Source organism: Arachis ipaensis, chromosome B10 (genome assembly GCF_059453495.1).
Source record: "Arachis ipaensis isolate K30076 ecotype BB chromosome B10, ASM5945349v1, whole genome shotgun sequence".
Classification (NCBI taxonomy): Eukaryota; Viridiplantae; Streptophyta; class Magnoliopsida; order Fabales; family Fabaceae; genus Arachis; species Arachis ipaensis.
In genome coordinates this window covers 117854061-117874762 of record NC_142435.1, presented here as the reverse complement: position 1 = coordinate 117874762, position 20702 = coordinate 117854061, and the positions used below count along the sequence as shown (strand labels likewise).

General features: G+C 38.8%; 2 non-coding genes across 2 annotated transcripts; both read right to left on the bottom strand.

The window, feature by feature from the left end:
• Positions 1–1671: 1671 nt before the first annotated feature.
• On the bottom strand, positions 1672–1779 carry LOC148581445 (small nucleolar RNA R71). Its single transcript, XR_015895627.1, has one exon. It is a non-coding gene; the product is annotated as a small nucleolar RNA R71 (small nucleolar RNA).
• An 18185-nt stretch (positions 1780–19964) lies between these two features.
• Positions 19965–20071, bottom strand: LOC148581444 (small nucleolar RNA R71). Its single transcript, XR_015899248.1, has one exon. It is a non-coding gene; the product is annotated as a small nucleolar RNA R71 (small nucleolar RNA).
• Positions 20072–20702: the final 631 nt, after the last annotated feature.

The window sequence follows — 20702 nt, the reverse complement described above, 5'->3', positions numbered from 1 at the left end:
GTGTCTTGCATGTGTGTCGTTTCTTAAAAATTTTCAAAAATAAGTTCTTGGTGTTCATCTTGATCTTCAAAGTGTTCTTGGTGTTCATCTTGACATTCAAAGTGTTCTTGCATATTTTTCTTGTTTTGATTCATAATTTTTATGTCTTGTGTCTTTTTTTGTGTTTTTCTCTTTCTTCATTAAAAATTCAAAAATAAAAAAATATCTTTCCCTTATTCTTCTCATAAAATTTGAATATTTGAGTTGACTTTTTCAAAAATTTTTAAAAATCTAGTTGTTTCTTATGAGTGAAATCAAATTTTCAATTTAAAAATCTTATCTTTTCAAAACCTTTTCAAAAATCAAATCTTTCTCATTTTTTTATATATTTTTGAAAAATTTTAAAAATGATTTTCAAAATCTTTTTCTTAATTTCATTTCATAATTTCAAAATCTTTACTAACAATTAATGTGATTGATTCAAAAATTTTAAAGTTTGTTACTTGCCTATTAAGAAAGGTTCAATCTTTAAATTTTAGAATCATATCTTGTAGTTTCTCGTTAGTCAAGTAATCAACTTCAATTTTAAAAATCAAATCTTTTTAAATTTCTTTTTCAAATCTTTTCAAAATGATTTTCAATCATATCTTTTTCAAAAATCAATTTTCAAAATCTTTTCTAACTTCTAATCTTTTCAAAATTGATTTTCAAAATCTTTTTCAATTAACCACTTGACATTTTGTTTGATTTTAAAATTCTTATTTTTTTCAAAACTATCTAACTACTTTCCTCTCTCTGATTTTCGAAAATCACTAACCAACTTTTCAAAAATCTTTTTAATTAAGTAATTTATTCAATTTTTAAAATTTATTTTGTTTCTCTTTTTGATTTTCGAATACTAACTGATTTTTTTAAATAAAAACAAAAATATTTTCCTTTTATTTTAATTTTAAAATTCGAATTCTCTCCCCCTCTCTCATCTCCTTCTATTTATTTATCTACTAACATTCCTCTTCTACTCATAATTCGAACCCACTCTTCTTCTCTGTGTTCGAGTTCTTTTTCTATTCTTCTCTTCCTCTACTCACATAAGGGAATCTCTATACTGTGACATAGAGGATCCCTATTATTTTTTATTCTCTTCTTTTTCATATGAGCAGGAACAAGGATAAAAAAATTCTTATTGAAGCTGATCCTGAACCTGAAAGGACTCTTAAGAGGAAACTAAGAGAAGCTAAAGCACAACCCTCTGGAGAGAACCTGACAGAAATTTTCAAAAAAGAAGGAGACATGGCCGAACCAAATAACAATGCCAACAATGCAAGGAAGATGCTTGGTGACTTCATTGCACCCTCTGCTGACTTCTATGGAAGAAGCATCTCAATTCCTGCCATTGGAGCAAACAACTTTGAGCTTAAGCCTCAATTAATTTCTCTAATGCTGCAGAATTGCAAGTTTTATGGACTTCCAATGGAAGATCCTCATCAGTTTTTAGCTGAATTTTTGTAAATCTGTGACACTGTCAAGACCAATGGAGTTGATCCCGAGGTCTACAGGCTTATGCTTTTCCCTTTTGCTATAAGAGACAGAGCTAGAACATGGTTGGATTCACAACCTAAGGAAAGCCTGAACTCTTGGGATAAGATGGTCAGTACTTTTTTGGCTAAATTCTTTCCACCTCAAAAGATGAGTAAGCTTAGAGTGGAAATCCAAACCTTCAGACAGAAGGAAGGAGAATCCCTCTATGAAGCTTGGGAAAGATATAAGCAATTGATCAAAAGGTGTCCTACTAACATGCTTCCAGAATGGAGCATCATAAGTATATTCTATGATGGTCTGTCTGAGTTATCAAAAATGTTATTGGACCATTCTGCAGGAGGATCCCTTCATCTGAAAACCTCTGCAAAAGCTCAGAAACTCATTGAAATGGTTACAAATAACCAGTTCATGTACACCTCTGAGAGGAATTCTGTGAACAATAGGACGCCTCAGAAGAAGGGAGTTCTTGAAATTGATACTCTGAATGCCATATTGGCTCAGAATAAAATATTGACTCAGCAAGTCAATATGATTTCTCAGAGTCTGAATGGATTGCAAGCTGCATCCGACAGTACTAAAGAGGCATCTTTTGAAGAAGAAGCTTATGATCCTGAGAACCCTGCAATGGCAGAAGTGAATTACATAGGAGAACTCTATGAAAACACCTATAATCCTTCATGGAGAAATCATCCTAATCTCTCATGGAAGGATTAACAGAAGCCTCAATAAGGCTTCAACAATAATGGTGGAAGAAATAGGTTTAGCAATAGCAAGCCTTTTCCATCATCTTCTCAGCAACAGACAGAGAATTTTGAACAGAGCCATTCTGGCCTGGCAACCATAGTCTCTGATCTATCTAAGACCACACTAAGTTTCATGAATGAAACAAGGTCTTCCATTAGAAATTTGGTGGCATAGGTGGGTCAACTGAGTAAGAAGATTACTGAAACTCCTCCAAGTACTCTCCTAAGCAATACAGAAGAAAATCCCAAGAGAGAGTGCAAGGCCATAACCATGACCAACATGGCCGAACCTGGAAAGAGTGAGGAGGACGTGAATCCCAGTGAGAAAAGCCTCATGGGACGTCCTCTGGACAGAAAGGAGTTTCCCTTTGAGGAACCAAAGGAATCTGAGGCTCATACAGAGACTATAGAGATTCCATTGAACTTCCTTCTGCCATTCATGAGCTCTGATTAATATTCTTCCTCTGAAGAGGATGAATATATCATTGAAGAGCATGTTGCTAAATATCTAGGAGCAATCATGAAATTGAATGCCAGTTTATTTGGTAATGAGACCTGGGAGGATGAACCCCCTTTGTTCACCAATGAACTAAGTGTATTAATGAGGCAGACATTACCTCAGAAGAAACCGGATCCCGAAAAATTCTTCATTCCTTGTACCATAGGCACCATGACCTTTGAGAAGGCTCTGTGTGACCTGGGGTCAGGGATAAATCTCATGCCACTCTCTGTAATGGAGAAACTGGGAATCTTTGAGGTACAAGCTGCAAGAATCTCACTAGAGATGGCAGACAAATCCATGAAACAGGCTTATGGACTAGTAGAGGACGTGCTAGTGAAGGTTGAAAGCCTTTACATCCCTGCTGATTTCATAATCCTAGACACTGGGACGGATGAGGATGAATCCATCATCCTTGGGAGACCCTTCCTAGCCACAGCAAAAGCTGTGATTGATGTTGACAGAGGAGAATTGGTCCTTCAGTTGAATGAGGACCACCTTGTATTTAAAACTCAATGTTCTCCTTCTGTAACCATGGAGAGGAAGCATGAAAAGCTTCTCTCAATACAGAGTCAAACAAAACCCCCCATATTCAAACTCTAAGTTTAGTGTTAGGAGGCCACAACCAAACTCTAAGTTTGGTGTTGAGAGGTCCCAACCCTGCTCTGATTATCAGTGAGGCTCCATGAGAGCTCACTGTCAAGCTATTGACATTAAAGAAGTGCTTATTGGGAGGAAATCCAATGTTATTTAATTATATCTACTTATTTTTCATTGTTATTTTATGTTTTCTTTAGGTTGATGATCATGTGGAGTCACAAAAACAACTGAAAAATAAAAAATAGAATGAAAAACAGCATTAAAAATAGCTCACCCTGGAGGAAGAACTTATTGGCGTTTAAACGCCAGTAAGAAGCATCAAACTGGCGTTTAACGCCAGAAAGAAGCATCAAGCTAGCGTTAAACGCCAGAAACAAGCACCAAACTGGCGTTTAACGCCAGAAGTGCAATCCAAGGGCGTTTTGCATGCCTAAATGGAGCAGGGATGCCAAGTCCTTGACCCCTCAGGATCTGTAGACCCCACAGGATCCCCACCTACCCCACCTCTTCTTCTCTCATCTTCACACCTTTTCATAACACTCTTCCCCAAATACCCTTCACCAATCACCTCCATATCTCTTCCCCAAATACCCCTCACCAATCACATCCATCCACTCTAAATTCAAAATCTATTTCCCTCCCAAACCCAACCCTAATACACGAAACCTACCCTCCCCCCACCCCTATATAAACCCATCAACCCTACTTTATTTTCACACATTACAAACACTTCTTCTCCCCCTTGGCCGAATACACTCTTCCACTCCATCTCCTCCATTTTCTTCTTCTTCTACTATTTTTCTTCTTCTTTTGCTCGAGGACGAGAAAACATTTTAAGTTTGGTGTGGTAAAAGCATTGCTTTTTGTTTTTCCATAACCATTAATGGCACTTAAGGCCAGAGAAACCTCAAGAAAGAGGAAAGGGAAGGCAATTGCTTCCACCTCTGAGTCATGAAAGATGGAGAGATTCATCTCAAAGGTCCATCAAGACCACTTCTATGAAGTTGTGGCCAAGAAGAAGGTGATCCCTGAGGTCCCTTTCAAGCTCAAAAGGAGTGAGTATCCAGAGATCCGACATGAGATTAGAAGAAGAGGATGGGAAGTTCTCTCCAATCCTATTCAACAAGTCGGAATCTTAATGGTTCAAGAGTTCTATACAAATGCATGGATCACTAGGAACCATGATCAAAGTATGAACCCAAACCCAAAGAATTGGCTTACAATGGTTCGGGGGAAATACTTAGATTTCAGTCCAGAAAATGTAAGGTTGGCGTTCAACTTGCCAATGATACAAGAAAACGCACGCCCCTACACTAGAAGGGTCAACTTTGATAAAAGGTTGGACCAAGTCCTCATAGACATATGTGAGGAAGGAGCTCAATGGAAAATTGACTCAAGAGGAAAGCCGGTTCAACTAAGAAGGCATGACCTCAAGCCAGTGGCTAGGGGATGGTTGGAGTTCATTCAACGCTCTATCATTCCCACTAGCAACCGGTTTGAAGTTACTGTAGACCGAGCCATCATGATCCATAGTATCATGATTGGGAAGGAAGTGGAAGTTCATGAGATTATACCTCAAGAACTCTACAAAGTGGCTAACAAGTCCTCCACTTGGGCAAGGTTAGCCTTTCCTCACCTCATTTGTCACTTCTATAATTCGGCTGGGATTGACATAGAGGGAGACATCCTCATTGATGAGGACAAGCCCATCACTAAGAAAAGGATGGAGCAAACAAGAGATCATGGACCTCAACAAGAGCATGAGGAAATTCCTCATCATGAAATCCCTGAGATGCCTCAAGGGATGCACTTTCCTCCACAAAACTATTGGGAGCAAATCAACACCTCCCTAGGAGAATTAAGTTCCAACATGGGACAACTAAGGGTGGAGCACCAAGAGCATTCTATCCTCCTCCATGAAATTGGAGAAGATCAAAGAGCTATGAGGGAGGAGCAACAAAGGCAAAGAAGAGACATTGAGGAGCTAAAGCACTCCATAAGATCTTCAAGAGGAAGAACTAACCGCCATCACTAAGGTGGACTTGTTCTTTAATCTCCTTGTTCTTTATTTTTCTGTTTTTTTTTGTTTACCATGCTTTATGTTTATCTATGTTTTGTGTTTTTACTACATGATCATTAGTGTCAAGTGTCTATGTCTTAAAGCTATAAATGTCCTATGAATCCATCACCTCTCTTAAATAAAAAATGTTTTAATTACAAAAGAACAAGAAGTACATGAATTTCGAATTCATCCTTGAGATTAGTTTAATTATTTTGATGTGGTGACAATACTTTTTGTTTTCTGAATGAATGCTTGAACAGTGCATATGTCTTTTGAATTTGTTGTTTATGAATGTTAAATTTGTTGGCTCTTGAAAGAATGATGAAAAAGGAGAAATGTTATTGATAATCTGAAAAATCATAAAAATTGATTCTTGAAACAAGAAAAAGTAGTGAATAAAAAGCTTGCAGAAAAAAATATATGCAAAAAAAAAGCAAGCAGAAAAAGCCAAGAGCTCTTTAAACCAAAAGGCAAGAGCAAAAAGCCAGTAGCTCTTAAAACTAAAAGGCAATGGTAAAATAAAAAAGAATCCAAGGCTTTGAGCATTAATGGATAGGAGGGCCTAAAGGAACAAAATCCTGGCCTAAGCGGCTAAACCAAGCTGTCCCTAACCATGTGCTTGTGGCGTGAAGGTGTCAAATTAAAACTTGAGACTGAGCGGTTAAAGTCGTGATCCAAAGCAAAAAAAGAGTGTGCTTAAGAACCCTGGACACCTCTAATTGGGGACTCTAGCAAAGCTGAGTCACAATCTGAAAAGGTTCACCCAGTTATGTGTCTATGGCATTTATGTATCCGGTGATAATACTGGAAAACAAAGTGCTTAGGGCCACGACTAAGACTCATAAAGTAGCTGTGTTCAAGAATCAACATACTAAACTAGGAGAATCAATAACACTATCTGAATTCTAAGTTCTTATAGATGCCAATCATTCTGAACTTTAAAGGATAAAGTGAGATGCCAAAACTGTTCAGAGGCAAAAAGCTACTAGTCCCGCTCATCTAATTGGAGCTAAGTTTCATGGATACTTTGGAATTTATAGTATATTCTCTTATTTTTATCCTATTTGATTTTCATCTGCTTGGGGACAAGCAACAATTTAAGTTTGGTGTTGTGATGAGCGGATAATTTATACGCTTTTTGGCATTATTTTTAGGTAGTTTTTAGTATAATTTAGTTAGTTTTTACTATGTTTTTATTAGTTTTATTCAAAAATCATATTTCTGGACTTTAATATAAGTTTGTGTGTTTTTTTGTGATTTCAGGTATTTTCTGGCTGAAATTGAGGGACCTGAGCAAAAATCTGATTCAGAGACTGAAGAAGGACTGCAGATGCTGTTGGATTCTGACCTCCCTGCACTCGAAATGGATTTTCTGGAGCTACAGAAATCCAATTGGCGCGCTCTTAATTGCGTTGGAAATTAGACATCCAGCGCTTTCCAGCAATATATAATAGTCCATACTTTGCCCGAGTTTTGACGACGCAAACTGGCGTTCAAATGCCAACTTCCTGCCTTATTCTGGAGTTAAACGCCAGAAACAGGTTGGAAATCAGAGTTAAATGCCAGAAACAGGCTACAACCTGGCGTTTAACTTCAAAAAGAGTCTCTATACATGAAAGCTCAATCCTCAGCCCAAGCATACACCAAGTGGGCCCGGAAGTGGATTTCTACATCATTTACTTATCTTATGTAACCCTAGCTACTAGTTTAGTATAAAAACTACTTTTAGTGACTTAGTTCATATCTCTGGTTAGTCTTTTGAATAATTTTATGTTCAGAGATCACGTTTAGGGGGCTGGCCATTCGGCCATGCCTGGACCTTCATCACTTATGTATTTTCAACGGTAGAGTTTCTACACACCATAGATTAAGGTGTGGAGCTCTGTTGTTCCTCATGAATTAATGCAAAGTACTATTGTTTTCTTATTCAACTCAAGCTTATTCCTATTCTAAGATTTTTGCTTGCACTTCAACTATGATGAATATGATGATCCGTGACACTCATCACTACTCTCAACCTATGAACGTGTGCCTGACAACCATTTCCGTTCTACCTTGGATTGAGCGTTTATCTCTTGGGCTCCTGGTTCAGATCAGAGTCTTCGTGGTATAAGCTAGAATTATTGGCGGCCATTCCTGAGATCTGGAAAGTCTAAACCTTGTCTGTGGTATTCCGAGTAGGATCTGGGAAGGGAAGACTGTGATGAGCTTCAAACTCGCGAGTGTTGGGCATAGTGACAGACGCAAAAGGATCACTGGATCCTATTCCAACATGATCGAGAACCGACAGATGATTAGCCGTGCGGTGATAGCGCATTTGGACCATTTTCACTGAGAGGACGGGAAGTAGCCATTGACAACGGTGATGCCCAACATACAGCTAGCCATGGAAAGGAGTATGAATAATTGAATGGAAGCAGTAGGAAAGCAGAGATTCAGAAGGAGCAAAGCATCTCCATACGCTTATCTGAAATTCTCACCAATGAATTACATAAGTATCTCTATCTTATTTTATGTTTTAATTACATTTTTATTATCAAATCTCCATAACCATTTGAATCCGCCTCACTGAGATTTACAAGATGACCATAGCTTGCTTCAAGCCGACAATCTCCGTGGGATCGACCCTTACTCACGTAAGGTTTATTACATGGACGACCCAGTGCACTTGCTTGTTAGTTGTATCAGAATTGTGAAAAAGAATTAAGATTCAGAACGTGCGTACTGAGTTTTTGGCGCCGTTGCTGGGAATGAACAATCACGATTTTGTGCATCTCTAGGCCTTACAGCATTTGCATAGAACTCCCGTATCATGGTTGCACTTATGTCTGTGAGAGGTTCACACAGGAGTTCCCATCTTGTTTGTTCGACTATCCTTCTTATGATGGGGTATTCCCCTTCTTTCAATCTGAAACCAGTTTCTGGAATGTCTTCCTTTGCTTCCATCAACCTATGATATCCTGACTCATGAAATTGAGACTTAAATCTCTTGGCATCATAGGTGGGTGGTTCAGCTTCTACTGGTTGCTTCTCTTTTCTTCTTCTAGAGCTTGATGAAGCCATTAATTAGTGAAAGAGAGGGACCAAATGGAGGGATGAAAAATGGTGAGGGGGAAGGAGTGTTTGGCTCTTAGGATGAGTGTTTGGCTTACTGGTGAAGCAAAAATAACAATTTAAGGAGACAGGTATGGTTTGGGACATACAGAGCATGGTTACTGGAACTTTCCTTTAAGGAAACCGAAATGTGTTTCTTTTTCAATGCACAAAGTGTGAAAGCTTGAGTTATGAAGCATTGTCCAAGTGAAGCTATTTATAGCAAGCTTCAATGAAGATTGGATGGTCAGGATGTCTTATGAAAAGGGTTGGAATGAACGGTGTGCATGTTATGAAGGATGAGGACAAGGACCACCTCTTCATTGGGCATGTGGCTCGGTCTCCTAGGTATTGATTCTTGCAGATTTGTGCTTCCCAACCATGCACATGTGACTTACTTTTTCTCCTTAGGATGACCGTGTATGGCATGGTGTTATCCTTTTCTTAGTTTTCTTTGTACCTATCCATTTTAATCAATGCAACAATAAGAAACAAAATTTGAATTTAGCCTGGTGGTGGTCAGCAAGTGGAAAATATAGAAAAGCAAAATTAAAAGTAGTCATATATTTCTTATTTCTGAATAACCAACTATGCCTCTTTGAAATGAAATAAAATATTGGTGAACACCAAACTTGTTTTATCCCAAATGGTTTATATGAAACCCAATTAATTTCTATCATAGTTGGTATATTCATTACAAGAAACATTTTATTTTCTATCTTAACAAAATAAATTCATAAAATGATGCAAGATATGGTTTCTCTTTTCATGAATTTGAGTCTTTGAGCAAATGTGACTTTCTTGAAATCCATAGCATATGCAGGACACCAAATTTAATGTTTGGCTATATACTTCAATAATATGAATGAGTATATATCCTAAGATGATAATGTGATCACTATGCCTGGAGAGCCACTTTAGAGTGCCTTTAGGCACACCAAACTTAGGAATTGGACATATGCTTCAAAACAATGTATGTAGTCATCAAGTCTACTCATGAGAGCTTAAGTTCATGCTAGAAAAACTAATAATTATTGAAATTAAAATATCAACAAGAATATTAAATCATGGGCTGCCTCCCATGGAGCGCTCTTTTACTGTCACTAGCTTGACATTGGTTCCTTGTTAGGGTGGCTGATGATTATGGTGCCTCAGCTTGTCCCCTCTCACTGTGAGCCTTCTTCCTGTGCTTTGATGAATAATCTCTATATGCTCCAACGAGAGTATCTTATTGACAGTATAATAATCATCAGTTTGTGGGCCTGTCTTCTACTGTTGGTAGATCAGTTTCACTTTGTCTCCTTCTGAAAATCCCTCAGTTGGCATTTTCTTGTTTTTTCAGCCCTTTGAAATTTTTTTTTGCTCTTCTTTCCTTTCTTTAGTGACCCTTCTGTCTTGGCAGCAGGTTTTATGTCAGGGGCTTTCTTCCTAGTGATTAAATTTCTAATCTCTTCCTGCCTTCCCTTCTCAGCCTTCACATCTTTACTACCCTGTTGTTCTTCTCCACTATCTGTCTTTTGATTCAAAGGCGAGTTGATGAGTGCCTCCTTGGATTTTTCCTTCCAATGCAAGTCTTCTTTTTCAACTCTCATGCAGCTTTTCTCTTCAGCCATATGCTGCATTTCCTTAAAGACATTTAGAGTGATCTTCTCATCATGTGCTCTCAAAGTCATTTCTCCTTTTTTCACATCAATGATGGCCCTTGCTGTGGCTAGAAAAGGCCTTCCTAATATAATAGAATTGCCTCTCTCCTCATCTAGATCCAAGATGATGAAATCTGCTGGGAATATGAACTTATCCACCTTGACTAAGATTCTCAACTACTCCATTAGGGATTACCATTGATCTATCAGCGAGTTGCAGGGTCATCCTTATAGGTTTCACTTCTTCTATGGACAACTTTCTCATCATAGATAAGGGCATCAGATTGATACTTGATCCTAAATCACACAATGCCTTATCAATGGATATGTTGCCAATGGTGCTAGGCAGGAAGAAACTCCCAGGATCTTTGAGTTTTGGTAGAAGCCCGTTTTGAATCACTGCACTGCATTCTTGTGTCAAGATCACCGTCTCCCTTTCATTCTAGCTTCTTTTTTTGTTGAGGAGCTCCTTGAGGAACTTAGCATACAGGGGCATTTGCTCCAGTGCTTCAGCAAGTGGTATGTTAATTTCCAACTTCTTGAAAACCTCTAGAAACTTGGGAAATTATTGATCCTTGAGCTCTCTTTAAAATCTTTGAGGATATGGCAGAGGAGGAGTGTAAGACTTCACTTCCTTCCTCTGTTCTTGTGAGTGTTCCTCCATAACTTGCTTTCCATTCTTTGAAGCTTGTGACTCTTCATCCTTCTCCTTGAGCTCTTCCTGGTTCTTCTCTTTAATTGCCACTTCCTTCTTGCTGCCAACCTTGTCATCCTCCAATGTTCTTCCACTCCTGAGTTGAATTACTTTGCATTCTTCTTTTGAATTTGGAATGGTGTCACTTGGGAAAGTGTTGGTTGGTCTTTCTGGCTGTTTGGATAATTGGCCTATTTGTCTTTCCAGGTTTCTCAATGAAGCTTCATGATTCTTGTTAGCCAATTCTTGATGCTTCATCATCTTCTCCATCATCATCTCCAAATTGGAGATTCTTTGGGATTCTTGGGGTGGTTGTGGCTGAGTGTGAGATGAAGATGGTTGGTGGAAATTATTTTGGTTAGTTGATGGGTTGTGGGGTGGATAAAAGTTAGAAGTGGGGTAGTTGTTTTATGATTTTCTGTATGGATTTTGGTTAGTTTGCTGATGGTTCTGGTGGTTTGTGTTGCGTGAGTTGTTTTGGTTGGAGTTCTTTTGCCATGAATTTTGGTTCTAGTTGTCTCCCCACCTTAGATTGGGGTGGTTCCTCCAAGAGGGGTTGTAAGTTTCTCTATGAAATTCATTCTGTCCAGCACCTTGGTTGTGCATATAGTTAACTTGTTATGGCTGCTGTTCTTCATAGATTTCTTCATTTTTCCCCCATCCAGTTGGTGGTTGATTTGTAGTGCTCACTGCTGCTATTTGAAGACCATCAATCCTCTTAGCCATCATCTCCATTTGCTGCTGGATTTGTTGGTGCATCACTTTGTTTTCCGCCAAGATAGTGTCCACACCTTCTAGCTCTAACACATCTTTCCTTTGAGCTGGTTGGCATTGCCTTTGATGACCATAGAAGTATTGATTGTTGGTCACATCATCTATGAGATTTTGGGCTTCCTCAACTGTCTTCATGTGTTGTAGTGAACCTCCTGCCGAATAATCAAGGGCCTTTTGAGCTTTTAGTGTCAATCCTTTATAGAAATTTTGGAGTTTCTCCCATTCACTAAACATCTCTGGTGGGCACTTCCTGATCAAGGCCTTGTATCTTTCCCAGGCATCATACAGTGATTCTCCATCCATTTGAGTGAATGTTTGCACTTCTGTCTTCGATCTAATGATCCTCTGAGGTGGGTAGAATTTGGCTAGGAATTTGCTCACTAGATCTTCCCAATTGTTGATGCTTTCCTTGGGGAATGTCTCTAGCCATTGAGAAGCCTTATCCCTCAAGGAGAATGGAAATAGCAGCAATTTGTAGATGTCTGGATGCACTCTATTTATTTTGACAGTTTCACAAATCCTCAGAAAGATGGATAGGTGTTGGGTTGGATCTTCAAGTGGACCTCCTCCATAGGAACAATTGTTCTGTACCAGAGTAATGAGTTGAGGCTTCAACTCAAAGTTATTTGCATGGACATTGGGAGTGAGTATACTGCTCCCACAGTTTCTTGGATTGGGGAAAGTGTAAGAAGCTAGAACTCTTCTTTGAGGTGGGCCATTGTTGTTGGCCACTTCCTCTGGTGGATTAAGGAGATTACCCTCCATTTCTTGGTCCTCTTCTTCTGATTCTTCTTCTCCAATAACTCCCTTCCCTCTTGCTTCTCTTCTCAATCTCAAGAATGTCTTCTCTGGCTCAGAATCAAAAGAGGTGGATTCACCTCTTCTTCCTCTTGGCATACAACACAAACAAAACCAGAAACAAAAAACAAGACACTCTACTACGAGAGTGAGGTTAATGTTAGCTTAAACAAAATCTCAAACAGTTAGTATAGTTAACAAAAACAAAAGAAAAAAAATGCTTAATCTAGATTATCACCTATGTAATCATTGTCAATCTAAATCAATCTCCGGCAACGGCGCCAAAAACTTGATGAGAGAAAAATGATTCCACACAAACTTACCGGCAAGTGTACCGGGTCGCATCAAGTAGTAATAACTCACAAGAGTGAGGTCGATCCCACAGGGATTGATGGATTGAGCAACTTTAGTATGGTGATGAATTTAGTTAAGCGAAAATTTGATAAATTGGGTGAAATTTGATTAACAGAAAATAAATTGCAAGAAAATGAAATGCAGAAAATAAATTGACAGAATCTTAAATTGCAGATGAGTAAATTGTAGAAACTTAAAGTGCAAGAAATTAAAAGAGCTGAAACTTAAATTGCAAGAAAGGTAAATAACTGAAACTTAAAGAGCAAGTAATTTAAATTGCAGAATCTAAACTGCTGAGAAACTTAAATTTCATGAATAATAAAGGGATTTATGTGTTGGAAATCAATGCAGAATTGGAAAATATAACTGTAGTAAATCAGAAGAGAAAGTGTAAAAGATGAAAACTAGAATTTAGACTTAGATCCGATTTAGAATACTAAAACAGAAAAGAAAATTGCAAAAGAAAATTGAACAGAGAAGAAAATTTAGATCAGACTCTCAATCCTTTAACAGGAAATTAAAATTGCGAAAAAAGAAAAGAACAGAAGAAAAATTGCTTAATAAGAAAAGCAGAAAAGAGAATCCAGATCCAATCTCCAATTCTCCTATTCCAAGAACAACAGAAGAAAACTAAAAGGAAGCTCCACTGCTAAAAACAGAAGGAAAAATACAGAAGATCAATAACAGAAGAAAAACAAAAAGTAAGCTAAACTCATATCTCCAACTCTAGCCAATTTCTAAAAGAAGATTGAAAAGAAGATGAGCAAACTAATAGGAAAAAAATAGTCCCAAAAATCTCCTTCCTTTGTAAATCAAATTTTCTCCTATTTATACACTTTCTATTTCAGTCCTCAAGTACTTGGAGTAGGCTTTTTGGCCTGTGAAGAAGTGGATCATAGTTGGATACTTGATTGCAGCTTCCAGGGGAATGTTGCATTCTCTAAGTGAGCACAGCGTTCATTCACCCACGCGTACGCTTCTACTGCGGGTGCGCGTCTTTTTGCGTTTTTGCTCATCGACGCGTACGCGTCATGTACGCGTGCGCGTCACCATCAACTTCAGCTCCCAACATTCGTGCGCGCCCCCTTTCACGCGTACGTGTCTTCAATAGCGTTCTCTTAATGAGTGCTACGTTGGCTTAATGAATGCTGCCCATGCGTGCGCGTCCTTTGCGCATGCACGTGGGTAGCAAAATACCAATTCCATGCTTCAGCCTCACCCACGCGTTCGTGTGCTTCATCCCAGGTGCTCCATCGACGCGTGCGCGTCATGCACACGTGCGCGTCGGTCGCCAAACTTCAATTCCAAATTTGCATGTGCCCAAAAACACTGAGTTAGTGAACATAGCGCTCTCTTTAAAAACGAGCACGAACCACTTACACGCGTACGTGTCATGCACGCGTACGCGTGGGACTTCGAAAATTGTCCCTGACGCGTAGGCGTCCCGTACGCGTGTGCGTCGCAAGTGAGCATGGCATTCTTTATTTGAACGCAACGTTATACTGTAGTGCTCTTCTTTCTCTTCACTTTTTCACCTAAAATCAATCAAAAAGGGAAATCAAAGTCTCACCAAAGTCATGAGAAATTGCATCATTCATAATAATCACCTGATTCTTGCCTAAATCTCATGATTTTGTATATAATAAATGATGTTTGATTGAATCAAAATAATCATGAAATTCCACTCCAACCACTTACTTATTGTGCAAGAAAGTGCATAAAACCTAATGAAAGAAATAAAAAATGCTTGTGAAACTAGCATAAGATGACATGTCTTCAATGAAGCCCTAGATTTTGAGTATTGTGTATATTATGTGAAATTAGTGTAGATTGAGTATTAGAAATATTGAATTGAGTTTTGGTGGTGCTTGAGCTTTGTAGAGGTAAAGGTTGGAACCTAATCTTGGTGAAATCCACAAATTGAGGGTTGATCTTTGCTTCTTAGAGGTATGATTTAAGTTTTATTTAAATACCATATATTGTGACATGAATTCCTAGGCTAGATGTCCCTAGGAATATGATTGAATTGTATGATTGGATGGAATTAAAATGTTGTAATTTACAATGTGTTGGATTTGATTTTAATTTGGTGATTGGTTGTTATGAGTTGTGAGAAGGCGGTATGAATTGATCATTGAAATTATGAACTGTGGAATTGTTGAATTATTGATTTGAATTGAATTAATGAACGTTGGGTCAGAGGCAGTGAATTTGGGTCGGGGGCCGTGAAAGATAAGTTGGTAAGTTGGTGAATGTATTGAATGTTGATTCACAAGCTTGAAATGGTAATTATGGTATCAGAGCAGTTCGTCCTCGTGAGTTTGAGGGATGGACTGCTTATGCTTCAATGCATACTTTGAGTTTGTGCCTGTGCTATTTAGAGTGTCTTATTAATACGTTTAGCATGAATTTTATGAGTATACTTTGAAAATTTGAAGTACTAGACTTGAGATATTGAGACTGATCACCTTGATATCAATTGTTTGGTGTGAACAGGACCCAAATGGCATCTCGTAGGAACGGACATGGTCGAGGGAGAGGTCGGAGAGATAATATGGAACTAGAATCGACCGGCAACAACCCGGTGAACTCTACGGCTACAATAGAGAACATGGTTGCTACTATGCAGGCCACCGCTGAGATACTCGGGTGACAGGCTGGCAACGACAATGGAAATGGTAATGGTAGCAATGGGCCGATTTCCTTGTCAACTTTTCTAAAGGTAAATCCACCAACTTTTAGAGGCACTATAAACCCTACAGAAGTGGATAATTGGTTTCAGGCTATGGAGAGAGCACTACAAACTCAACACGTGCCTGAAGACCAGTATGTCGAGTTTGTCACATATCAGTTGATAGGAGGAGCTCAGTTTTGGTGGCAGGGAGCTCGCCGTCTACTACAGCAAGGCGATGCTATGATAGCTTGGGACACCTTTCGAGTCAAATTCTACAAAAAATACTCTCTCGATACGTGTGTGTTGGTGCTCACGATTTTCTTTTACTCTTTTCAGGCTTCTAGTTTAATACTTTCTTTAAGTTATATATGTATTTGCTATTATAATTTGTTATTCAGAATACATTTGTTTTAGCTTGTTTTTTTACACATTTGTTGTAAACTTTGTAAGTATCTTCATTAATTATTTTGACCACTTTAATTGCAATAGAAAATTTGATTACGAAAGATCTGATATCGAAGAAATACAATTTAAGAAAGGGAGCTAACCTTATGTTTTATTTTATTAGTTGGTGATGTACTGTTTTATTGAGCCATTGACTAATACATATATGTAGTTGATTGATCTTAGAATAATAAGTATAATCACATGAAATTTATGCTCTGAATCATGGTTGGATAAAGCTGAGTTAAGCCTTTTTTATTTTTGTTTGAAGTTTTAGAATTTGACATATCATGTGTAAAATTTGAGAAATTAGTAAATGATTAGCCAGTAAGTTAATTATTAATCTAAGAAATTAGAAAATAAAATTTTATAGTCTAATATAATAGAACTAATTAAAACGAGAATTTTGACACTAATTTTAAAGAATTTGGCCCAAGATTGGACCGAACGGGCCGAATCAGGCGAACTGGGCCTGTATTGGGCCCAAGGCCCAACCAATACCCATTAACACATACAAATATCAGCCTTTTCCTCCTTCCTTGGTGGGAAGCACGCTGAAGCAGCCTTGGGAAGGAAAGAACATAGAGCACCAACACCAAACCCTTGGTTTAATTTCAATCCAACATAACTTTTCACTTCAAACTCTGATTGCCGCACCGTTTTCAGCTACGTGATTGCAGCATCAAGTTCTACAAAGCCCAGTAAGAAATTTGGTAAGAAAGCCACGTTTTCATTTCCAATTTCTCCTCCCCAAATTTTGAAAATTTGCATATTGTGAGGTATTGAGACCTCTGAATTTTAATGTTATATGATCCGATTAGCTTGAGAAATTAGCAGGTTTTTGTTAGCTTGATGATGCCAGGGCATTTTGGCCAGTTTCACTGACCTTTTCTTTACTGTTTTAGGGTAATTTCATGCATTTTCTTAGGAAATAAGCAAGTTTTGGGTAGAATTACACTTACATCTTGATTCAAGCAAACATTGTGAATTTTATATGATTTCATGAGAATTATGCATGAATTTAATGACAAATTGGATGATGCAAGACTCATAACTTGGATTAGAGCTTTGATGCACTTTATTTGCTTGATTTCAGGACAAAGGAAGCAAGGAAAAGCCACGTTAGTAGCCACGTTAGTCTAACTAACATGACCACTAACGTAGAATGGGAGCTAGCTTGCAACATTAATGAGAAAAGTAATCGCCAATAACGTCTTCGAAGCCATCATAGCCCATGTTAATTACCACGTTAACTACATTAACGTGGTAGTTAACGTGGAAGAAAAGGAAGCTCCAAGCGTTAGTGGTAAAGTAAGTTCCACTAACGCTCCCAAAGGGCAATTGGCCACGTTAAGAGTCACATTAACTCAGTTAACGTGAACTCTAACATGGAAGAGGAAGATAATGCCAATGTTAGTGACACTCACCTTTGTCACTAACGTTGGACTAAGCCCATATTGGCTACGTTAAGAGCCACGTTAACTTGGTTAACGTGAACTCTAACGTGGAAGGAGCAAGGAATCGCCAACGTTAGTGACACTCACTTTTGTCACTAACGCTGGACTAAGTCACTATGAGCCACGTTAGTTACCACGTTAAGTGCATTAACATGGAAGCTAACGTGGAGGAAAGAATTGATGAGCCAACGTTAGTGACACTCACCTTTGTCACTAACGTTGGAGATGGCAATCACCACCATGTTAGTGGCCACGTTAAGGCAATTAACGTGGGGCACTAACGTGAGAAGGGGCATTTGGAGCATTAGTGACAAAGGTAAGTGTCACTAACACTCTCGAGGCTAAGGCATGCCCACATTAAGAGCCACGTTAGTTATACTAATGTGGACTCTAACGTGAGAAAAGGGGGCTAAGGGCAATGTTATTGGCAAAGGTAAACGCCAATAACGCTCACGATGGACCAAGAGGCAACGTTAGTGGTCACGTTAGTGCCACTAACATTGAAGTTAACGTAACTCATCTTGGGCTAGGAACCTTAGTGCAAAAGGTGATCGTCACTAACGTTCTCAAACCCACATTTTCACTTAACGTTAACGCCACTAACGTCCTAGCCAAAGTCCATGCCTACTTCACACTTTCTCTGCAAGTAAAACTGAGCCTACTGAAGATTCCAAACTGCTTCAACTCAAGATCCAAAGGCCCATATCTAAGACTTGAAGAGCCAACTGGAAGATCAGAAGAGTAGTATATATAGGAGTAGTTTTGAACTAGAGAAGAGCTTTTGGATTGAGAGGACTACTCTCTGTATAATTTTACTTTCTCTGCAACTTCTAGTTTTACTTTCAGAATGCATTCTCCATCTTTGTTTTCCATTCCCAGAGCCATGAACAACTAAACCCCTTTCATTGGGTTAGGGAGCTCTGTTGTAATTTGATGGATCAATAATAGTTTTCATTATTCTTCCCCTTTCTTTTCTCTTGATTTTACTAGAAAGCTTTCAATCTTTATCCCATTGGGTAGTTATCTTGGAAAAGAAACTATTCATACTTGGATCTCTTCGGAACCTTGGAAGAGGAATGAAGGGATCATGCTAGAAATGCTTTCTCATGTTGGACCAAATTGGGGGTTGGGCGGATATGGTGACATATAATTCTCCCAGTACTATGATTTGGAAATACATGTGGTACAATCAGTGACCATACTTCATCTCTTCTCATGAGCAATTAGACCAAGGAATTGGCTATTGATCAAGATTTGAGAGATTGAATTACCAAGGAATTGGAATTTAATCACTTAAGATTGCCAAGGAGATCAATGAATGCATTGACTGAGGAAGAGATGAAAATGAACTTGATCCGGAGAATGCAACATCTCCTAAGCCCAATGAATCCCCCATTTCTAATCTTACCCATTCTCTTTAATTTCTGCAATTTACTTTCATGCTAAATTCCCCATTCCCCATTTAAAATTCTGCAATTTACCTTCCGCCATTTACATTCAGCTCTTTATTTCCAGTATTTATATTTTCTGTTATTTACTTTCTGCCATTTAATTTCTTGCAATTCTCACATCAAATTCTGCTTAGCTCAACTAGAACATTCCTCTAATTAAAGTTGATTGACCAATCAATCCCTGTGGGATTCGACCTCACTCTATTGTGAGTTTTTACTTGACGACAATTCGGTATACTTGCCGAGGGAAATTGTTGAGAGACAAGTTTTCGTGCATCAAGTTTATGGCGCCGTTGCCAGGGATTGATTTTGTATCAACAATGATTAAATTGGTGGATAACTAGATTGAGCATTTTTTTGTTTTGTTTAATTTCATTTGAGTAATTTGCTTTCAGTTTTAGTTATTTCCTTCCCTTTACCCTTTACCCGTTTGTGGTGTTATCTTCACATTTTTTACAATTCAGTTCACTAACCCACTAACTGTTTGATATATTGCACCACTCACACTAACAGCATTTCTAACAAGAATACTCTCTGTATCTACCCCTTCTTGCTTTTGCCTTGTTGGTTGTATGATAGGTAGAAGAAGCGGGGCTTCAACTTCCTTTGATTCTGTACCTGAGAGGACCTTCCTTAGATTAAGGAGGGAAGCAAGAGGAAAGAGAGTAGTTGGTACGGAGGAAGAAGAGGAGTATTTTGAACCAGACATGGATGAGAATATGGAGAACCATCATGAAGAAGAGGCTCACAACCATGGCAGAGAAGGCCCAGTGCATCATGCTGGGCAAGAGAGAAGAGTTCTGGGATCCTACATCAATCCAAACCCAGGAAACTGTGGAAGTAGCATCCAAAAGCCAACCATACATGCCAACAACTTTGAACTAAAGCCACATCTCATCACCCTTGTTCAGAACAATTGTTCATTCGGAGGAAGTGTTCAAGAAGATCCCAATCAGCATCTAACCACCTTCCTGAGGATATGTGACACTGTGAAGTCTAATGGTGTTCATTCTGACACCTACAGACTACTTCTATTCTCCTTCTCACTCAAGGACAAGGCATCTAAATGGCTGGAATCCTTTCCGAAGAAAAGCTTAACAACCTGGGAAGATGTGGTGAACAAATTCTTGGCAAGATTCTATCCTCCTCAAAGAATCAACAGGTTGAGAGCTGAGGTTCAAACTTTCAGGCAACAAGATGGTGAGACTCTCTACGAAGCATGGGAGAGGTTTAAGGATCTAACAAGAAGGTGCCCGCCAGATATGTTCAATGAATGGGTACAGCTACACATTTTCTATGAAGGTCTTTCTTATGAATCAAAGAAGGCAATAGACCACTCATCCGGGGGATCTCTGAACAAGAAGAAGACCATTGAAGAAGCCATAGATGTCATTGAGACTGTAGCTGAGAATGACTACTTCTATGCTTCTGAAAGAGGCAACACTAGAGGAGTGATGGAGCTGAACAACGTGGATGCACTGCTAGCTCAAAACAAGATGATCACCAAGCAGCTGGCTGACCTTACCAAGAAGATGGAGAGGAATCAAGTAGCAGTAATCACCACCTCAACAGTAGCTCAAGAAGGAGTGAATGAAGAGGCAGAAGGTAGTCAGGAGCAAGCCAACTACATTGGAAATTCACCTAGGCAGAACCATGACCCATACTCCAAAACGTATAATCCTGGTTGGAGGAACCACCCAAACTTTGGGTGGGGAAACCAACAAGACCAAGGCCAAGATCAGAGACGTCACAACCCCAACAATCATGCGGCTCACCAACATTCCACATAGAGATCATATCAGCACCCACTTAACAACACACATCAACATCCATACCAAAGCCAAAATGGCCCTTCTCATCCCTCCAATCTCAACTCACCATCATCGGAAGAAAGACTA